The 20,163-nt window shown below is 32.8% G+C and overlaps 1 protein-coding gene across 4 annotated transcripts in view; it reads left to right on the top strand.

Annotated features, from left to right (window-relative positions):
• LOC146527605 (ecdysone receptor-like) overlaps positions 1-20,163 on the top strand; it is a 176,557-nt gene that overhangs the window by 36,020 nt on the left and 120,374 nt on the right. For 2 of the 4 annotated variants that reach the window (XM_085204842.1, XM_085204846.1), the window contains exon 1: positions 12,879-13,174. The exons of 1 other annotated variant lie outside the window; for it this stretch is intronic. The gene's annotated coding sequence lies outside the window, so the exon portion shown is untranslated. Of the gene's footprint in view, positions 1-12,877; positions 13,175-20,163 lie in introns of those variants that run through there. One more of the 4 variants, XM_085204845.1, reaches the window with a different exon arrangement.

The raw sequence follows: 20,163 nt of genomic DNA on the forward strand, positions 1-20,163 counted from the left end.
CATAAATTTTTAATTTCATGTAAAATATTCCTATTTTATTTTTGATTATAATGTAGCTATATTAGCTGATGACGTAGAGCTACATATTTAAACAAAAAAAAAACAGTTTTACACTGTATCCCGCACACAGCAGAGTAGACAGAGGGAACGTAGTGTTAAGACACTCCGCTCCGACGACTTTCGGAGGCATTCAAGAGCGAAGACATAAAAAGAATTAAAATATGTATTTCACATCCTCGAATGACGGTGGAAGTCACAACCTATAGCGTAATAACAAAATTAAACTATAAACTAACATTTGTGTTAAATAATAGATATTACTAACCCTCTTTATTTATATATTGTATATATATATATATATATATATATATATATATATATATATATATATATTTATATATATTTATATATATAATTTTTTTTTTATTGTTATAGGTGAAGGCAGTATTTTAACTGGATCTCTCTTAAACATGCATTTTTCTATTGTATAATATTATTACTTTTTTTTTTACCGTACAACCTCTTTCGTGAGTTCTCCATTCAACGTGACACTGGCGAAGTGATTTTGTGCTCAACTGGCACGCTCAGAACGCCATAATAGAAAGAACAGAACAGTTTACAGTTACACACTTAGGTATACCTCTGCACCAAGACTAGCCTTTAAAATGTTTAACCACTAGGAAAATATTTAAATTTCCCTATCAATAAAATTTGTAAGCAACGAAAGATATCAAGCAAAAAAGTTCAGACGAAATGATTAAATCACACCTATATAACAACAGTTTATTGAATTTAGTCACATACAGCTAGCTGTTAAAACAGTATATACACGTACAAGATGACCGATAAAGGGGTCGTAGACATAATATGAGCTAAGCCCCAATATCGGCATCACCCATCAATAAATCCAATAAAATAGTGTGATTTTATACATTATTTACGATTTCCAAACACCTAATTGGTATAAGGGCTGACGACCGACCTTGCTTCTAAATTAAGGTAATTCTTGAGGAATAATGCCTCCTAGTCACGCACACGGCTAAGTTACATAAAAAAAATAAAAAGTCAGCTTTACACTATATTTCACACAGCAAGGTGGGTAGAGGAAACCTAGAGACATTCCGTTCCCCACTTTCCGCCGAATACTGGAGGTATTGCGTGTTGAGTGGCGAAACTCAACGCTGCGCTTTGCCTCGAGCCACCAGACACCAGAGTGAAGTAATGAAAATATAAATATAAATAAATATTTAATTTCCTCGAGTGGGGATCGAACCCGCAACCAATCGTTTTTACAATCACACTTTGTGCTCCTGCGCCATGACTGGCTTCGTTACATAAAACTAAGTGTCTAAATTATTAGTGTCCATTTAGCGGTCACTCCTACGTAGTGAACAATAGTATGCAGTTAACGACGTCAGTTGCCATTTTGTGGGTGCAGCGACCATTTACTGCGCGCGCGCAATTTGGCGGCAGACGGCGCGGCGGATGTTACAATTGTAAGACCGTCCCCACACCACCCAAACACTCGTACTGATAGATAAGTGGTTTATTATATAACCTATTGAAACGTATTTTGTAATATGATATCTAAAGTCTTATTATCTAGTTATTGGATTAAATAAGTTAGATATTTTTTCAAGGAATTGTCAATTTGAAAGAGTCTGTAGTTTCGTTAAATATTGTAATATAAATAGGAAATCGCTAACAAAAATCACGCATTACGTTTTCGTAAAGAAAATTTTAAAAAAAGGATTAAAATAATTTGAGAACCCAAAATAAAACTATAATATATATTAGGTAACATACCTAATATATAACTCTCAGCTAAATAATTAACGTGTTATTTCCATTGTCTTTAACAAATAGTCAGACATTTATTTCACAACACTAGTGCAATTTACATAAAAAAATATATTTGGTGTGCCAACCTGACCTCGTTCCTACTGTAGCATGTGTATAAATTTATTTAAAACCTCGTTAATATTAAACATATATTGCGACAGTTGATAATTACAAGTATATTTTAGGAAATATTTATTTCTACTTTTATTTTTCAACAGTGCTTAAATACCGTTAATCAACTTTGTATTACAACAAATATTACTGTTTTTTCATTTATGTAAATGTATTTTTATTCATATATTCAGAAAATATTATAAGAAATACTAAATATTACAATACAAAAACACTGATTGTCAAGTCATTAGAATAAGCTTTGTAGAGAAAACGATGTTGCTATAAAAATATAATATTTTGTATTATAATATTATTTATTATTGTATAACTTTATTGTGTCTTTACTTTTCAGTTTTTATGTAATTTTGTCGAATTTTCCTACATATGTAAAAAACAAAGCCTTGAGCTCGCACGGCCTCACCTCTATCGTGCATCGCACAACACTGATACGTCACTGAAATATTACCTTACCTTTCGTATTTATTTCTGCCTTCACTATCATAATCATGAATGGTTAGGTTTACGAGTTTACTTGACATTACGGATAGTATAGAAGAAGTATTATATAAATTACTCGGCCAATATCTTCTTTTAGTGCTCATCGAGGACGATATATAATAAGGTGGGAAAAAAGACGCTAGCACACATTGGCCCAACGAAGGCCAATAGAATGCCGCATCAAACGAGTATAATAAAACTGTAACGTCTGTCTGCACAATCATTTTTTTTTTCGTATTAATAATAAAATATTCCTTCTGATAAAACTACCTGTCCCAAATTAACATGGACGTTGTAAATACTATAGTTTATGAGAGATATTCTAAATAGATTTTAAAATATTTTTTATTTTAGTATAATAATTTCTAATATGTAAAACGTGTTCAACCTTAACGTTAAATTTAATATTTAATTTAACAACAGTAAAAGATAGCCTTTAAGATACTCTATAATTATAAAGTATTTTAAGATGCCATATATTTAACTTACTTTTATGTTGTTTACTATACTGGCTTCGTTCGTTAATTAGAGATTTGTATGACTGAGAAGAGAAAAGAAACTCGATTAGGGGTTTCTTTTTTATATTATTTAACACTATCAAATTATTTATATCGTATAAATGAAATATTAAACGAACGACGAACGAGCGATAACTACTATAATATAAAATGGTCTGTATAACATTATTTAGATCATTTCATATTATAATTTAATTTAACTAAATATAACGAAGGCACTAGTAGAAATAAATATGCCGACCATGTTGTATTACAGATGGAATCTCATCCTTATGCCGATACATTTATAGGCAATTAGGTTCAGTAATTAGTGCTGACGTGCCTGTCGAGTACGATATTTACAATAATTCTAGGCATCTTCGAAGATTTATATTTGTTTCTACTTCCAAGTTTATGTTAGGAACTAGTTTATTTCGTTTAGCAGTACCGTATATACCGACTAGCTACGTTAATTAGTATTGCTATGCTCACAAACAAGTCCAAGTGCCATTGGAGGTGAAATATTTATGAAAGTACTTTTTTTATTTTTTAACTTAAAAGTTGTAACTTTTCCGTAATGTATATAAAAATTACATTTTGTTCGTCATAAATTTTTGATATGCAACTTTCAATAAATTGCTGTAATATTATATTATTCTACGATGTGTGTGCTTTAAAGTGATAGAACTCTAACATCTCTCTAAGCTTTATATTAGGAGGGTCACCAGAAATGTTCATACCTATATAGGTACGTTCTTAAAAAAACAAAAGTCTACATAAAAATAATTCCATTTAAATTTCTAATTGCAAAATCCACGAACTTAAATCGCGATACTAATTAAAATTTACACGTAAATGAAAAGCAAGATATCACTCATACATACACACATATATCCACGAAAAATTAACTTTGATAAAGTGCGAGCGACTAAAATAAATTAGCTCGAATGTCACAAAAATAAATCTTGATATTTTTCCCTTTGTACGCGCCGTTTGATCCCAGGTAGAGAGATAAGAGCGAGCCATCATTCAGGCTGTGGCAATAATCCAACTCTGACTCTCATTAAGACCACTATCCTGCTACACAGGTTTCGCTACTAGTTCTTCTATAAATAGTGATGTGTTGACAGCGTCTAAACGAATCATGACACACTTTTACTAACCGAAACTGAACTCTATTTGTACTACAATTAAATCTTATTTTTCATTGTAGAAAAATCTAGTGGATATGACCTTTTTAAAAGTGACGCACATGCATAGTGGCCCAGTCGCAAGTGGCGGAATGAATTTCGTAGACTGCTTGCACTTTCAATAAGAGTCGCTTTATGAGTTGATTCATTATTGCCTCTTGGAATAACTTTTACAACACTATAAAGTGGTTTGCTTTTAAATGACTTCAGAATGTCGCTTGTTAAATATGCATTATTTGGTTCATTCTATTCAATTTAATTTCAAAATATGTTGATTCTGTAACAGTAAATCAGTCAGTTCTTACATCCAGACTTAATTAATAAGAGAAATACCTTTTGAGAATTTAATTTATTTGGTTTTTGAAACATTTCCTTTTCAAGGGAATAATAAATATGATAACTGTTTAATGTAAAGAAAAAGAATTAAATAATTATTTGAAGTTAATCTTAATAAGATTATGGTTATGTAGTGTGTTAATGAAACTTTTAGAACACTAATAGTAGTTTCACTTCACAGGTTAGTAGCGGAAGGTTTCGAACATCATGCCCAGAGGCCATCGTTCAACTTTTGGGACGAGAGCCATTGTATGGAAAAGGTTACTTAAGATATTGCATATTGAAAAAATCTCCACACAATTTATTATAATAAAGATATTAATCGGTAAATATTTTTCTGTAGCGTTCTTAAAACAACTAACAAAACTAGAAATTACACAACTAGTACTAAAAAAAATACTATTTTGGATTTCGCAACTTAAAATTGAAGATGACTTATAGAGCACATAATTGAAGACAATAATAACAAACTGAAATAAATTAACAAAATCATGCAAAATTTTAATTGCTAGCTAATAAAATAGTCTTGTTTATAGAATCATAAAACCATTGGTTCATGCGATGCCAACTTATATTTTATATTACCAAGAAATGTTTAGGGCCAATCTCCATCTTTAACAATATGTTAATAAAAAATAAATTGAAATTTTCAATAACCGCGTATATATTTATGCAAAAGAATATAAAATGATCGTAGAATACTTAAACTGAGGATATTTATAATTCACTTAGCGAAAACATTGTAATGCAGGATGCATATAGCACACGAAAATTCAATTGCTCGATGCTTATGTAGTTTTCTTAATGATTTTAATCAATTAGGTTCATTTTCGAAACGATAATTAAATATTGTGCATATTGTGTGTACTGTAGATATAATGATTATGGGTTCGATTCCGAGTTCCCAATATACAATATCTCGAATTTTAGCGGAAAGTGGAGAACGGAAAGTCTACTAAGTTCAAGCTGCCTTCAAATTTTATAAACAAAATATACACTTATAATTTTTTTTTACATTAAAAGACAGAAAATTATTTGGTATTATTAAATAAACAAAACGACAATATCATTTAATAATAACATCAAGGAAACTGAATAATATTCTAACACCAAATATGGAATTATGAATAATTAATTCACATTAGTTTTGCGAAAAGTATACTTATCTATATGATAATACTAGCGGCCCGCTCGCGGTTACACTCGCGTGCTCTATGTTATTATTAATTTCTGTCTCCATGACTACGTCCTAGTGACGTCTATGCAAAATTTGAGGCTCCTAGCATTTGTAGTAACGAAGTTTCATACAAACTTTCGACCCCAAAAACAACCCCTTAGAAATCGAATATTGCAAATACCCGTCTTAGCGAGCACCTACGTCCTATAAGTAACTCCTATGCAAAATTTGAGATTCTTAGCACATGTAGTTTCTGAGATTTCGTGATGAGTGAGTGACCTTTCGATTTTATATATATAGATTACATATATAAAAAAAGGTATAAAATTTTATTAAAATTATTTTACTCTTCCATCTTTGCGTTGTCGCTAAGGCAGTATCCATAACGATGTCTCATTGTAGCCTCAAGTCAGTACTCTGGCGATTAATAAGCAAGCTTGGAACAGCCTCCTTTGATGGAAACACGCAGAAACGTGACCGCTACGGGCTAGTCAAAGCGTCGTTGCTCGTTTATAATAAACTTAAATCAATACACATATATTACACAATAAATGGGCACGTATTAATAATATTATTAAATTAAATTAGCAATAATATTATTTATTTATCCTACATGTTTGCGGGGACTCCAAGTTAAATGAAATATGTAAAAGGTAATATTATTTAAATAGTATGTTATAAATTAACTGTGTTTCTAAAGATTTAAAACGTAAACAGGTTAAACTCTTTTGTTTCATAAAACTTGAACTTGATTACCACAGCAGTGAAATACTTAATATACGGCATAATTACCTACTAAAATTAATAAAATAATTATTATGCTAATAAGTAGAATATACATAGAGACTGCATAATGGACATGTGAGATTTAACACGTTACAAAGAAAATAGCGTGTTCATATGGATGCAATATAACAATCAAAACAATTAAAAGCATAATTTATAATAATACTTTAAAGTCAAAGATCAGGTTAGGTTGGTACTTAGGTTGTATAATTTTTTTAATAAAATATGTAAAAAGCCAACAATAAAGTAAAAATTGTACTATTGTACTTACTTTTATTTTATCTAAATATTGTCAATTGTCTAACTTTATTTTTTAAATCTGCCAAAATGACCAAAACAATAACTGTATGACTTTTAAAATTATTTTTACCAACCAGTCACAACCTCTTACTTTACTTAACTTTGGTAACCCTCATCGTTCACCTTAAAAATAAAAAAAAAATAAAAATTTTAAAGAACGGCAAAGAAGACCGACTGCATTCCTTATTGGTTTTATTTTTCTACTCCGTTACGTGAACTAGGTTGTTAGCCCACAAGGTTTGTATTGAATCAGGTCAAAAATTTGGGTTGAACTCGATTATAAGTCGTTTATTCACCTCTCTAGGTCACGCTAGCGAGCAGTTACCAAAATCGTAAATAGATATCTCGAATAGGCCATTTGGCAAGACTCTATTACTATGGCACCCAATGATATAAGCTGCTTTTTCCTCTTAATGTACAATTAACTCTATAAAAATAAACAACGTCTGTATATATATTACAATTTGAAAGTGTTATTCTACATTAAGGATAAAAAATATTAAACGTATAAAAATTTCCCATTACGTTAAATTCGTTTCCTTAATAATTAAACTAAACAATTTCTTTGCTTATATCTAACAAATATAAATCAATCGTCAATAGTTTAATAGAACGTACTCCTCTGCTATGTTATAGGAAACATTAGATTCACCCTCGCATACTGACCCATTGGTGTAGGCATGGTCTAAAAAGGAAATCCTACTTGCGCACGCGCAACCGATATGAGTGCGACGCGTACAACTACAACCATTTCAATTATATAGATCATAGAATTTAATTAACTCTTGTAGTACTTAGGTTTCTACTCTATCTATTTACTTACGCTTTTATTAATCGCTATTATTTTAGAATATTTTAAATAGTTATTAGGTAACATAGTTTATTTCTATTTTTCCTATATCGTGTAAATATACAGTTTTCTGCATCAATATTAAATATATTTTTAAAACATATATCTCCAAAGCACTAAGTCATGGCTAAGGAACATCAAGGAATGAACTGGAATTGAAAACTTGAATTTGATTCATTTGGCTAGGGACAGGACTAAGTCTGCAAAGTTGACTGCCAACCTTCACTAGTTGGAGAGGCACATTAAGAAGAAGAATAGGCCTCCAGATTTTGGCGGAAAATAGGAAACAGGAGTGTCTTAATGGGAACGGAGTATGTTGACACTAGGCTCCCAGGTTCCTTCTGCCTACTTCGATATGTGCAGATAACAGCGTGAAGCTAAAAAATCTTCACCCATTGAACGATAAATTATATTAAAAATTTAATCATATAACAATGAAAATAATCCATACCTATATTATAAATTCGAAAGTAACTCTGTCTGTCTGTCTGTCTGTCTGTCTTTTCCGCAATCAGGGCCAAACCGCTAATTTAATTGTGATAAAATACTCATATAGACATACTTGAGGGTCCCGGGATGAACATAGGATACTTTTTTTTTCTCATATTTGTAATATTTTCGTTATATACCAATATATTAAAATAATTAATTTGACAAGGAATTTATTCCGCCATGTTAATAACAATCGTCGCTACACGTTGCTAAGCAACGGCTTGCAAAGTTTGCTGTTTTAAGAAAACGTCACCCACAGTGAGTTTGCTTAATGCATACATGGTGCGCGCCGATATAGATTTATACAAATCTCTTTATACAAATCATTAACAAAAATTAGATGATTTCTATAATTTGATATTCATCCTTATGAAAATAAATATAATAGTCACTTTTAGCATTTCATCTAGATGGAAATTATAGTTTACTGTATAACATTCTAATAAATAATTAAGATGTGACTGACTCCAAATGACCTAGCCTTCGGGCGGCATAATATGAGTATGACCGACGCGAACGGGCGGATGACTTTGATGATTTTGTAAATTTTTATAGATTTTCGAATTACTATTATTTTTTATGTAATTATTTGCTGCTTATAATTAATTTATCTCAGTTTGGTTATCTATACCGATGTTATACACTTAAAATATCGTAATTTTAATCATTTGAGATTTTATTTAATATTGTTCGCAAAAATTAATAATTATTTAATATAGAAAAATGTTTAGTACGCGCGCACAGCAAACTTTAGGTTTTTTTTCTAATATTAAGAATTTCCTTTAGTTACTTTTACTTCTTTGGTTTGTTCATTTCGGTTACTCAGATATTTTTTCTAATAATAAATCTCCACTTATTATTATTTTTTAACTTATTTTAATGATTTAGGCTTATATTTTCGCGGGCGTAGCCGCGTCCGGGCCCACTAGTATTATATATAAAAGGACTTGTCATCACTGACTGAGGTAAGACGCACGCACAGCCGTAACCGCTGTGCGTAGAAACGTGAAATTTGGACAGATGTTTACTTTCGTAATTTGGACATCCACTAAGAAGGGATTTTGAAAAATTTTAACCCTAAAGGGGTAAAATAGGGGTTCAAAGTTTGTATGGAAAAAAAATTAAATCGGCACCGATTTTTATAAAATTTTAAATTTAGATTTTTAAAAGTATTTAATTGAACACGTGTTTCATCGTTTTCTAGAATTCTCCCCCTAAGGGTGCAAATAAGGGGTTGAAAGTTTGTATGGAAAAATCTTTAAAACACCACCGATTATTATAAAATTTTTAATTTAGACTCTTAAAAATATTTCATTGAACACATGTTTCGTGGTTTATTAGAATTCACCCCTAATTACGCAAGCGAAGCTGCGCGCGTCCGCTAGTATTATATATAACCCGCTTAAAACCTCATAAAGTATAGATACACTCCCACTATGTATTCAACTAAAAATTATGTGTATATAATCATTTCGTCCAAGATAAAAAAAAAGAAATATATCATGGCAACACTGCTATTAAATAAATGTCAGTAAATAAATCACACACCTTTGTAATTATATAAACGTGCGTTTTTATTTATGCGTAATGATTAATGTGCGATTATTTATCAATCGGTTGGGGTGTAGCGTGGGTGCCACGTAGGCTGCGGGTCGGCGTAAAGCGGCCGCGACCTTTGAAGGTGTTAATTGCACAGAGCAAAAGGACAAACTAACAAACAGCTAAAACAGTGTGTTGATGTATTTTTTCCCACATCTTCCGAATTTAGCATGGTAACCAGAGGAAACTTAGGACAACGTTTTCTTCTTTCCATCGGTAGCCCCATAATTTTCTAATTCCACCAAACAGAAGAAACGATTTAAATATAAGCACATTTCTTTCATAACATTCACTGAACTAATTATTAATACACTATTTCCAAAATATATGCCCTCCTATATTAGTGTTATAATCTTAAATAACTGTACAGACAAAATCACTTTTTGTTATTTTAAAATTGAGGATTCATGCATCCATATCACCATACCATATCTGTTCTTCAATTATAAAATCCTCGTAGCACTTAACGTGCAAATTTATTATCCAATATTATAACTTATACCCAAAAGGTGGTTAATGATCACGTTTATGAAATATCAAGAATCCAGCATCCTGGAAACGGGCAATGACCTCTCATATCATCATTCTAAGCCCGAGAGCCTATAAACACAGATCTGACTTTAAAAAATATATTTGTGAAGGATGCGTAAGTAGAAGAATTCCCAAAGCGACTCGTGAATTGACTATTATATGACCTAACCAGAAGTACATTTTAAACTAGTAATAGTTTGTTTGTAGTCAGTTACGACTGTTTGTTGTCGCTGTAACGTTTGCGAAAATGTTTCGTTGACGGCGTACAAAAAGATCTAAACATTTATGTGGCATTGTCCAGCTTTAGAAGTTTTCATGCCCATCATGGGGCTTTGTCGCGCACGGACTTTCACGAAGCTGCAGTCCATAACAAACCGGTGTGGTCCATTCAAAGGCGAAACTATAGTTATCTACGGTGACCACACCCATGCCTTTTCTTTTCCGTTTTTGGATGAAGAAAATAAAACTGTGGTCAGTACAGTGTTGATCTTTCATATTGAATTCAAGAAATAAGTGAAGTGTTGCTTATAAATAAATTTAGAATAAGATAATAAAAAAGAAAAACTAAAAGATGATATATGTTTTGTGTAAAATTTTAATTTTAAAATATTTTTTTAAAATACAAAATATGGAAGGTATTAATACGCTCCAACACAATAAGCTCTATAACAACGCAAAAAATGCTGCATATTATGTTGAAAATACACTTTGCGTGTGTAAGAAAAGGAGTTCAAAATGTCCTTAAATGGCCTGAACTTCAATTATTATTTTTGTCCCATTTAGAGCACTTTTAGCGTTCGCTTGACTTTCCCCCTAAGTGTTTCTGGCAATGATCCGGGCGCCGGCGGAAGTGCAGATTGGCATCCCGGGCGACCACCTCCTATGAACAGACACGACGTTGTTCAAATGACGTTGTGTCCTGTTCAAAATAGATTATCGACTTTTAACTTTACTCAAGAACAGCAATCTTAAAAATACAAGCAGCTATTTTTATAGAAACCGATTATTTCACGTAAAATTTAAATTTGTAATAGGTAAAAGAAAAATTTTCGATTATTTTTAAATCCAGAAAACAACAAAACGGCTCATTTCACTAGAGTCTAATTTACATACATAGGTAGTTACTAAAAATATGAATTTGGCAACGACAAAGAGTTTTGACTTTTGTCATTAAAATCATATTACGCTTGATATAAGTATAATCTGTTCTTCTCAAATGTGATCTTTTATGACGTTATAGTGTGTCTTTTTTTTGTACGTCATTTCAATGTCATATAACTACTACGAGTACAAGCAAATTTTTTCGCGACTTTTTTTTTTTCATTGAATAATTTTGAAGAAAATGAAATAATTCTACATAACATATATCTACAATAAATGTAAGTAAATATTACATTAAAAAATTACGTTTTAATAAACCGTAACCGCTGATGATAGAAACGTGAAATTTGGACAGACTTTTATTTTCATAACGTGGGACACCTTTAAGAGGGGTTTTTGAAAAATTTTAACCCTGAATGGGTGAAATAAGGTGTTAAAAGTTTCTATGGAAAACTCTTTAAATTAAATTGGCACCGATTGTTAAGAAATTTAAAATTCGGACTTAAATATATTTCATTAAACACGTGTTTCATGGTTTTTTAGATTTCACCCCCTAAACTGAAAATAATTTCATAAATATATTTAATAAATATTCGTATCTTTCTGAGCCTCGCCTGAGTCCGCTAGTATCTAAAATAAATGCAAGTGCAACTAACCTAAACTGCAGCCATTTGAAAGTGATCACTTTCTATGGACACCGGCAACTAATTCTGCAATGACATAATACAATTATCTCATTCAAGATTCTAGTGAGAGTCAGCGAGCGCAGTGCGTGGTGCCGGTGTACGTGCTCTGCGCCCTGACAACCTTGAGCGTGTCTCGCATTATAGCCGAAGCAGAGTATTCAGTAACGCAGCAGGTCCGCCATATCTCAGTAGTCAATAACGCAGTAGAGCACGCGGCTAGCTGGCTCGACGCTCGCCGCCCGACGCCCGACGCCCGACGCCCTCACTACACCCGCTATTATTAAACGAGTTCATTGGAACATCTATTTGCGCAATTCGTAGCATGGCACCTAAAGCATTCCGATGACCTTACTCTGCCTCCTCGCATGCAATCTTTTGTTTGTGTTACGCTGTTCAATCTCAGTTTCTTATATCGAAAGTGATATATCACATGCGATGCAGTAAAGAATTTAATGTTAGGTCCAGTCGTGAAATATTTTTTTATGTCAAATTTAATAAAAGTTTAGGTAGATATTATATTCATAATGCAGACAGGAACAACCAAAACATGACATAGTTATAAGTTATAAGTAATGTCCAAGAGGCGCCATAAGGGTAGATGCAGCACGCATGCGCTTTCAGTGTCTCCACACGCTACAGTACGCTGTTCATTCAACGCGCAAGTGCCCCACCGAGCGTCGCGCATCGGAGTCAGACTATATTTCGGTAAATATTCAAACTATCAGAGCGAGTTTCGACGGACATCGAGATTTTAAAGTCAAATCGGGAATGAAATTTTAAAATGTTATCGGTAAAATATGTGTCCGGCGGCGGCGATGGCGGCGAGGTGCGACCGTAGCGCGCGGAGCCGCGGTGAGGAGCGGCGCGGCGAGTGTGCGCCGTGCGCGTCGCCAGTCGGCGGCGGGAGTCACGCGCGTCGCCTCGTCCGCAGCGCACCTACCGGCCTCTCGGAGTCACTCGACAGCTCGACCCTCGGACGCGCACCACCTACGTCGGCGGTCTCGCGCTCTCGCGGCCGCCGCTAGCTGTGACAGTGAAATCGTGATTTCCCAATTGGTGCGGATGTGCAGTGATGGATAACTGAGACACGAGCGCGAGTGTACGCGCGAAACGCATCTCCCTTTTTCCGGTGGAGTGACAGTGGAACGTCAAAATTGAGCCCAAACTGTATCTAGGTGGGTATCTCGGAGGAGGAGACGCTGGCTCTCCTCGGGTAGCGCTGGTTGGCAGTGTCCGTTGAATATTTATAGCATGCCAGTATGAAAGTGTCGTCGAGGGCGGCCAGCGGCTAGCGGCCAGCCCGCACCGCGCGCCGTGGTCGCCCGTATACCGGCCATCCGCTCAGCTGATCTCTTGTCCTACAAAACATTTGCTCACCATTGACTTAATTAAACTATAACATGTGGTTCATTACAAATCCAATATATCCCATCATATACATTGTTAACTTTAGTTTATTGATATTTACTATATTTATTTTTTTAATTATTACATATAATATTTCAATATATTTCATAAATTATATCTGCAAATTTCGAAAAATATTGCTTTAGAAAATAAGTATTTTGGGTTATAACTTCAATTATTTTAATATTGAAGATCTTTCCTATCCTAGTCTTAGATACTAAATACGTATTGAATAACCTAATTACTTGAAATAGGTACAACCGACGCTGATAACACAACTGTGGTATTAAATTCCTATTTGATTGCCACTAAGACCTCAATTCTCTAAAATTACTTATTTGTGTCAACGTTATTATGAAGCACTAATATGATTATTAGAAGATAATATTTATTATTTCAATTCTTTATTTGATGACATACATATTTCTAAGTATATAGCCAGCATATAGTCTGGCTGTAGCTGAGTCAGGTCAACAACATGCAACTGTAAACAGCTTAACGCAGCTAACATTATGCAAATTGAATTAGACTCAAGTCCAATAGACTAGTATTAGAAATAATGCCTTCATTGGATAAAGGTTTGGTCCTCTATTCGTATTCTAGCTAGTATCTTTCTTTCTTTTCTACTTGTATTTTATTATGCATACCTATTTTTCTGTTAGATTTTCGTCCTACTTATGAAGACGTTGATATGACCTAGAACATATATTAAAAAAATGTATCTTATATTTAATTATCGCATATTTAACAAACATGATTATTCAAGAATACATGATATTAAATAAAATATTTATAATAATTTCTTAAAAATAATTCTTTAAGTATCACGTAGACAAATTACATTTCTCTACTAACCGAAATTATATTAGAGAGGGCTTACAATGGAACTGTATATAAAAATCCAGTTAGATATTTTACATTAAACATGGGCTAAGATTAAAGTTCATGCCGAACATAAATATGACGACTTGACGTTCATTTGTTCAGTTAATTTCTTTTTTTCCTAATTCATTAGTTAATTGTTAAAAAGTTGCGAAATTTATAGCAAAATTAGCAATATAGTTTCTCAGCATTCCAGTCAAAATCAGCTTAATTAGCAGATGTAATATGTTAAATAACTACATCTTTGTGCTGACACTAATATACTTTGATCTTTTCGAACTAAAAACAACAAATTTAAAATATAATTATTTTAATGTACATGAGCCTTTAAAATGTTAGTGCTATAATTAGATATGTAAATGTTAACTTTTCTTATTGTATTAAATAATTTCCTCATTAGTGTTTTTGTACCTTTAATTTGAATAAGAATAAATTATCAAGAACTTAATATTCTGTTGATATTGTAATAATATTCTGTTGATATTGTAATATTCTGTTAATATTTTAAATTGTAAATGCTTTAGCATTTACAATTTAAAATATTACACAAAATTAATCAAGCAAATGTTCTTGCAAAAATAATTTTGACTTAGCAACAATTTATGATATCATTTACATGTTTACTTAAAATTATTGCTCTGACCGTGATGCGAAGAATAGAAAAAAGTGTGCTAATTTTTAGAATCAGGACAAGGTTGTGCCCTCGATCTGCACATGGAGCACCCGAATCCGTTCGTATCTTGAAACCTGATAAAACTATTTAGAAAAATACTCGACGACGCTTACACGTGTCACTTTTATTAGAATATTTGCAATAACAAAGAAAATAGCTAAGATGTTAAATATTTCAGTATTTTAGTTATATAATTTTATAGCATTGTCATAAATACCATCTTCGTTTTAGTATCGCATATCCATGCGCGTTTTACTAATTATTAGTTCGAATCTTTCATAAGAGCCATCAAACTCTAATGACGTAAGTGAGCGTATAAATTTCCTCCTTCATTGGGTATTCAATAGAAACCGGTTGTCCTTTAGAGCGGCGTACAAAAACTCTTTAATTTGAAATCTCAAGTGTATTGCACCGTTGATTATCACTTGGGGCGTCATGACAGTTGCTCAGTTCTTGTGTCAACAGACGCGATTACAGGTGCCTTAGTGCGCGCGGTCGTTGACCCGCCTGTCACTGATATTTGGCCACACACCCAAACTTATAGCTCCGAAGATAACGGGCCCGCGCCGAACGGAGCCGGTCCGGGAACCGGGACGCGGAGTGACGAGTCTTGTGTGTTTAGTCTGGCCGCAAGTCTAACTTGGGTGTACTGAACTAATTGGTATATTACACCAGAAGAACCATCACACCCATATGTCCAATATGACAATATATCACATTTCCTTATTAAACTTAATAGTTAATATTTTAATTAAGAATATGGAGGTCCGATTTATTCGATCAGATTGAAGTCCAGCTATGCTCACAAACCGGTACTTCAAGTTTCGATTTGGCTGTACTTGGCTTAAAGATAAGCGTTGTGTTGTGAAATTTATAATATAACATAAAATAAGTATAAAGATTTAATTAATACTGTAGCAGGAATGTCCCCGATTAGACATATTTCCGCACTTTAGCGAATTCCAGCTCCTTTAGAAAACACTCTCAATGTGTACAATAAAATCTGAAGAATACAAAACGGTACAAACGCATCTAAACAAAAATAAAAGCACACAAATAAAGGCTTCCCCGAAGCTTGCACCAAAAAACTGAGTTCCTTGCTCGGTCACTCACACGAGGTTCATATCTCCAAATCCAGGGCCGCGGTAAAAAACCGGGCGCGCGTCCAGGACCTTACGCGTGGAGCGGGACAAGAGAATTAGGACACCGTGCGGGTTATTTCGGTGCCCGAATTGGGGCGACCCGTTAACATCGGGATTTCTGAGACGACGTTACAACAAATAGATGAGAGCGATGCGTTTCTTAATTTTAATATCTTTCTGTATAACACGATATAGGTTAATGTAACACATTAATTATTTATAAGAAAATATTAAATTAAGAAACTTATGGATAAATACCAAAATTTAAGCATTTCCTATCATCTTCGTAATATTGTCCCGTCAATTTTAATGAAGCATTTTCTATGGAAATGTAGGTACATAGCTCATCAATTAAGATCTAATAAACTTGCTAAACGTGTTCAGGCAAGCATGTACTTTCAACATACTTTCCTTGATAACCAGTTTACAGAATTCATTCACGGTATACTATTGTAGTTATAGAGCGTGTAATGCTTTATATTCTTGCGATATTCCTTAGCCGCGAGTCAAGGTTATAAACGTCCATTAGATATTGGTAAATTGGGAGAACTGTATATGTATTTAGAGATATTGTAAGTGTTTTAGAAATAAAAAAGTCCACATTTCAAGAATTGAAAATTGTGGCATAATGACAATATGAAATCTTTGAAACTATAACAAAAAATAATAATAGTAGTTTCTAATATGACACATCTTTTAAGTCCATTTACAATTTGTCGTTACGTAGAAAATATATAAAAACTAAGATCACAGGTAAATTTTTAATGTTTGTTATTTAAATAACTTAATTGTTAATACATAAAATCATTTTTGGATTCAAATTAGATATTATACAGTCTATATTTTACATAAAACTTATTATGTAGTTGAAATGCAACATACAAATAGGTAGGTAAAAATTATATTATCTTTAATTTTAATATAATTGCTACAAGAGCTTTACAAAATTAAATATTCAAAAAAATTCCCAATAAAGAATAAATTGTTGTTTTTTTCGTCCAGGTCAATGCGCGTGCGACTGTTTTTATGCAGAGAATATGATAATTTGATTATCTAACCACAGCAGTGATTCAGAACCAGCCCATTAGATATATAAATTACAGCGTATTATTACGGGCAATTTTGATTTAATAAACATTCACCTATGCCTAGATTTGAGGATTGAAAAAACGTGCCGTCCCACGATCGGCATCGTAACTCATAATTATAAAAGGATCGTAAGTTATGGCCTATGTAATGACGAAATTGGTTGTGTTAATTTTATGGATAGGATAGTCAAATAAGATGTAAATTATAAGGTAGTAGTGTATACGATGAAAAAGTCGATAGCTGACGTACTCGAGCATACTTTCAAATCACACCGTCTCAGTCCGTCCCCATGCATTCCACAACTCGCTCACCCACAGCAGCGGACCGGTCTTCGAGCATTGTACGAAACTGTACTAAACGTTCGAGTTGTGTAGTCTGTTACTTTGTTTATGAGTGGAACTGGTGAAGGGATATTTTTATTGGTAGGATTATAAGAGGCGAAGCGAGGTCTCAAGGTGAATCGCCGCGGTCAACACACGCCTGTTCCGATCGCATACCTAGACCAAGCAGCCGCGTGCGCTAACTATAAATATGAGAGACAAAGCCGTACCCTAAATTTTTGGTGGCAACCTTATCTATTGTTCAACTGAGGGTCTTTGAACAATGGAATTAGTACGATTGCATCAACTAACGCTTTATTGACTGTTACAATATCTACGTAGAATACTAACATTATTAAATAATATTCGACAATTGTACTATTTAATATAATTTATTTAATATCTTTTCTTTTACAAAATCATTTGGTAACTAATAAAAAGTGAACACTCAAGGAGAGCTATTTCTTCAATATTTAAAATATAAGAAATTGAAAGAAGAGAAGATGAGAACAGATAAGTTAAATAAAAACATTCATTATGACATTGACGTTACTTTAAAAAAAATAGTAACAAATAATATTATTTATTGCTGAACTAAAAACTGAATAAAATAATAATTACATATGTACATAATATAACCAAATTATACAGAAGGTGTTCAAAACGAGGTATATTTTAAGTATATAATTGTTAGTAAGACATAAATCTTAGTAGCACGAGGTTAAAGTTCCCATTAATAAACATTTTTTTGCTGATCGGTTACCGTGACTTTGTTATACTAAGCTCAAATTAAATACAAAAAAACAGTGTGAAGAACACGAAGACAGAGCGTGGGTTTTAGTAATCTGTGCGATCGTAAAAATAATTTAACTGTTTGTTCAAACGCTACCATTACTTACAGAAATACCAGGTTCACGCTCTATCCCGCACACAGCAGAGTAGGCAGAGGGAACCTAGTGTTAAGACACTTCGTTGCCCACTTTCTGTCGAATTCTAGAGGTATTGCGTGTTGAGTGGCAGAACTCAACACAGAAACACCCATATACATTATTCTATATACGTATTAACTAAGTTATTTTATGTTACAATTGGCGTCAAATGGGAACGAGTTTTGCAAAGGGTAGTATAATTCAAAAGTTAGTCGTTGAAAAGTTAGTGTACACGTGCACGTACTCAAATGAACGCTAAACCTTTATTCCTAAGTGACGACATTAGTTTTTTTAAAGTTCGTTTAAATCTAACCCCAAAGATCGATGTCAATGGAGCGAACACAATGGGGCCGCAAGGCCGTTGACCGAAATAAAGAAAAAATAAAAAGAGTATTCAGTCGTTAGAAATTCAAGAACGAGTAATTTGTATCAGTTCTCTGTCAGCTTTTGATGTCAGTGTAAAGAGGTAATGGAAAAAAATATTTTTTTGATCTACTTTTTTGTCACGCTCGCGTCTAATTAATAGGCGTTTTATATTTTTTATTATATGACAACTATAATAATATTGAATAAGTAACAAATATTCGTGTAATTGTTATATAGTAATTAATCGTTAATTACATTATTATTGTTTATTTTATAAAATTGCATTTTTTTTTTAGTAGAATGATATTATATGGAAAAATAAAATAATATTGAATTTATTTCGTAATAATAATAATAAATTATGTATATAATTTTTATACACCTTCAAGTTTAAGTTTAAGGTTATTGCAGATGTAAATGCATTATAATATTTGAATAAATTTTCCTCGTTCTGATTTAGCTCTCTTATCATTAAGGTTAGTGAACTTTACTTAAAATAAGGGCGACTGCACAAGCGACATAATTCATTGCAGTGATAACCAAGATTCTGGTAGATAAGACGAACGTTTTTTTCACTAGCTAACAGCCATTATTCCACATAGCAGTAATCAGATTTTTTTGTTAAGACACTCCGTTCTCTGCTGCCCGGTTATTTTTATTGTATTCTTGAAACTTCTTATTTTGGATTTGGTATGCTCTGGATAACTCCGAACGCAGGTACTGTGGGTTGCATAAATTGATTAACATGGTGAAATATAACCTATAAATATAAGGCCTTCCTCTATAAATATAAGGCTATTTAACACAAAAAGGACTATCCAACACAAAGTACATTTTTCAATTCGCATCAGTAGTTCCTGAGATTAGTGCATTTAACAAAAGAAACTGTTCAGCTCAAATTTGTACAGAAATATTGATTAATGTATAAAACAGATGTTATTTTCATTTCTATTTAAATAATTTACATTGGATTGTGTACCTACTCGAATGTTCCTTAATCCTATCCTATATCTTATAAAACAAAGTCGCTTTTTGTGTCTGTCTGAACTTTCTAACTCTTCTTCTTCTAAACCACCCAACGGATTTGGATGCGGTTTTCACCATTAAGTCGGGTGTTTTTCGTAGAAGGTTTATATATAGTTTATTATTTGTACATTCTTATGTAAATTAACATAAATACGATAAATGTGTATAAAGTCCTACCCGCTGAGACACTTTGGCGCATGCGCTGCTTTAATGGTAAATACTACATGAAAAAAATGTACTGGAGTATTGTTCCTCTTAATAAGATCTACAAAAAAGTCCGCGATGGCATATTCGTATCTTTTAAGAATAACGTGTAGTGATCATATTTCT

Source organism: Heliconius melpomene, chromosome 20 (genome assembly GCF_056956725.1).
Source record: "Heliconius melpomene rosina isolate 202511_hmr_F chromosome 20, ASM5695672v1, whole genome shotgun sequence".
Taxonomy (NCBI): domain Eukaryota; kingdom Metazoa; phylum Arthropoda; class Insecta; order Lepidoptera; family Nymphalidae; genus Heliconius; species Heliconius melpomene.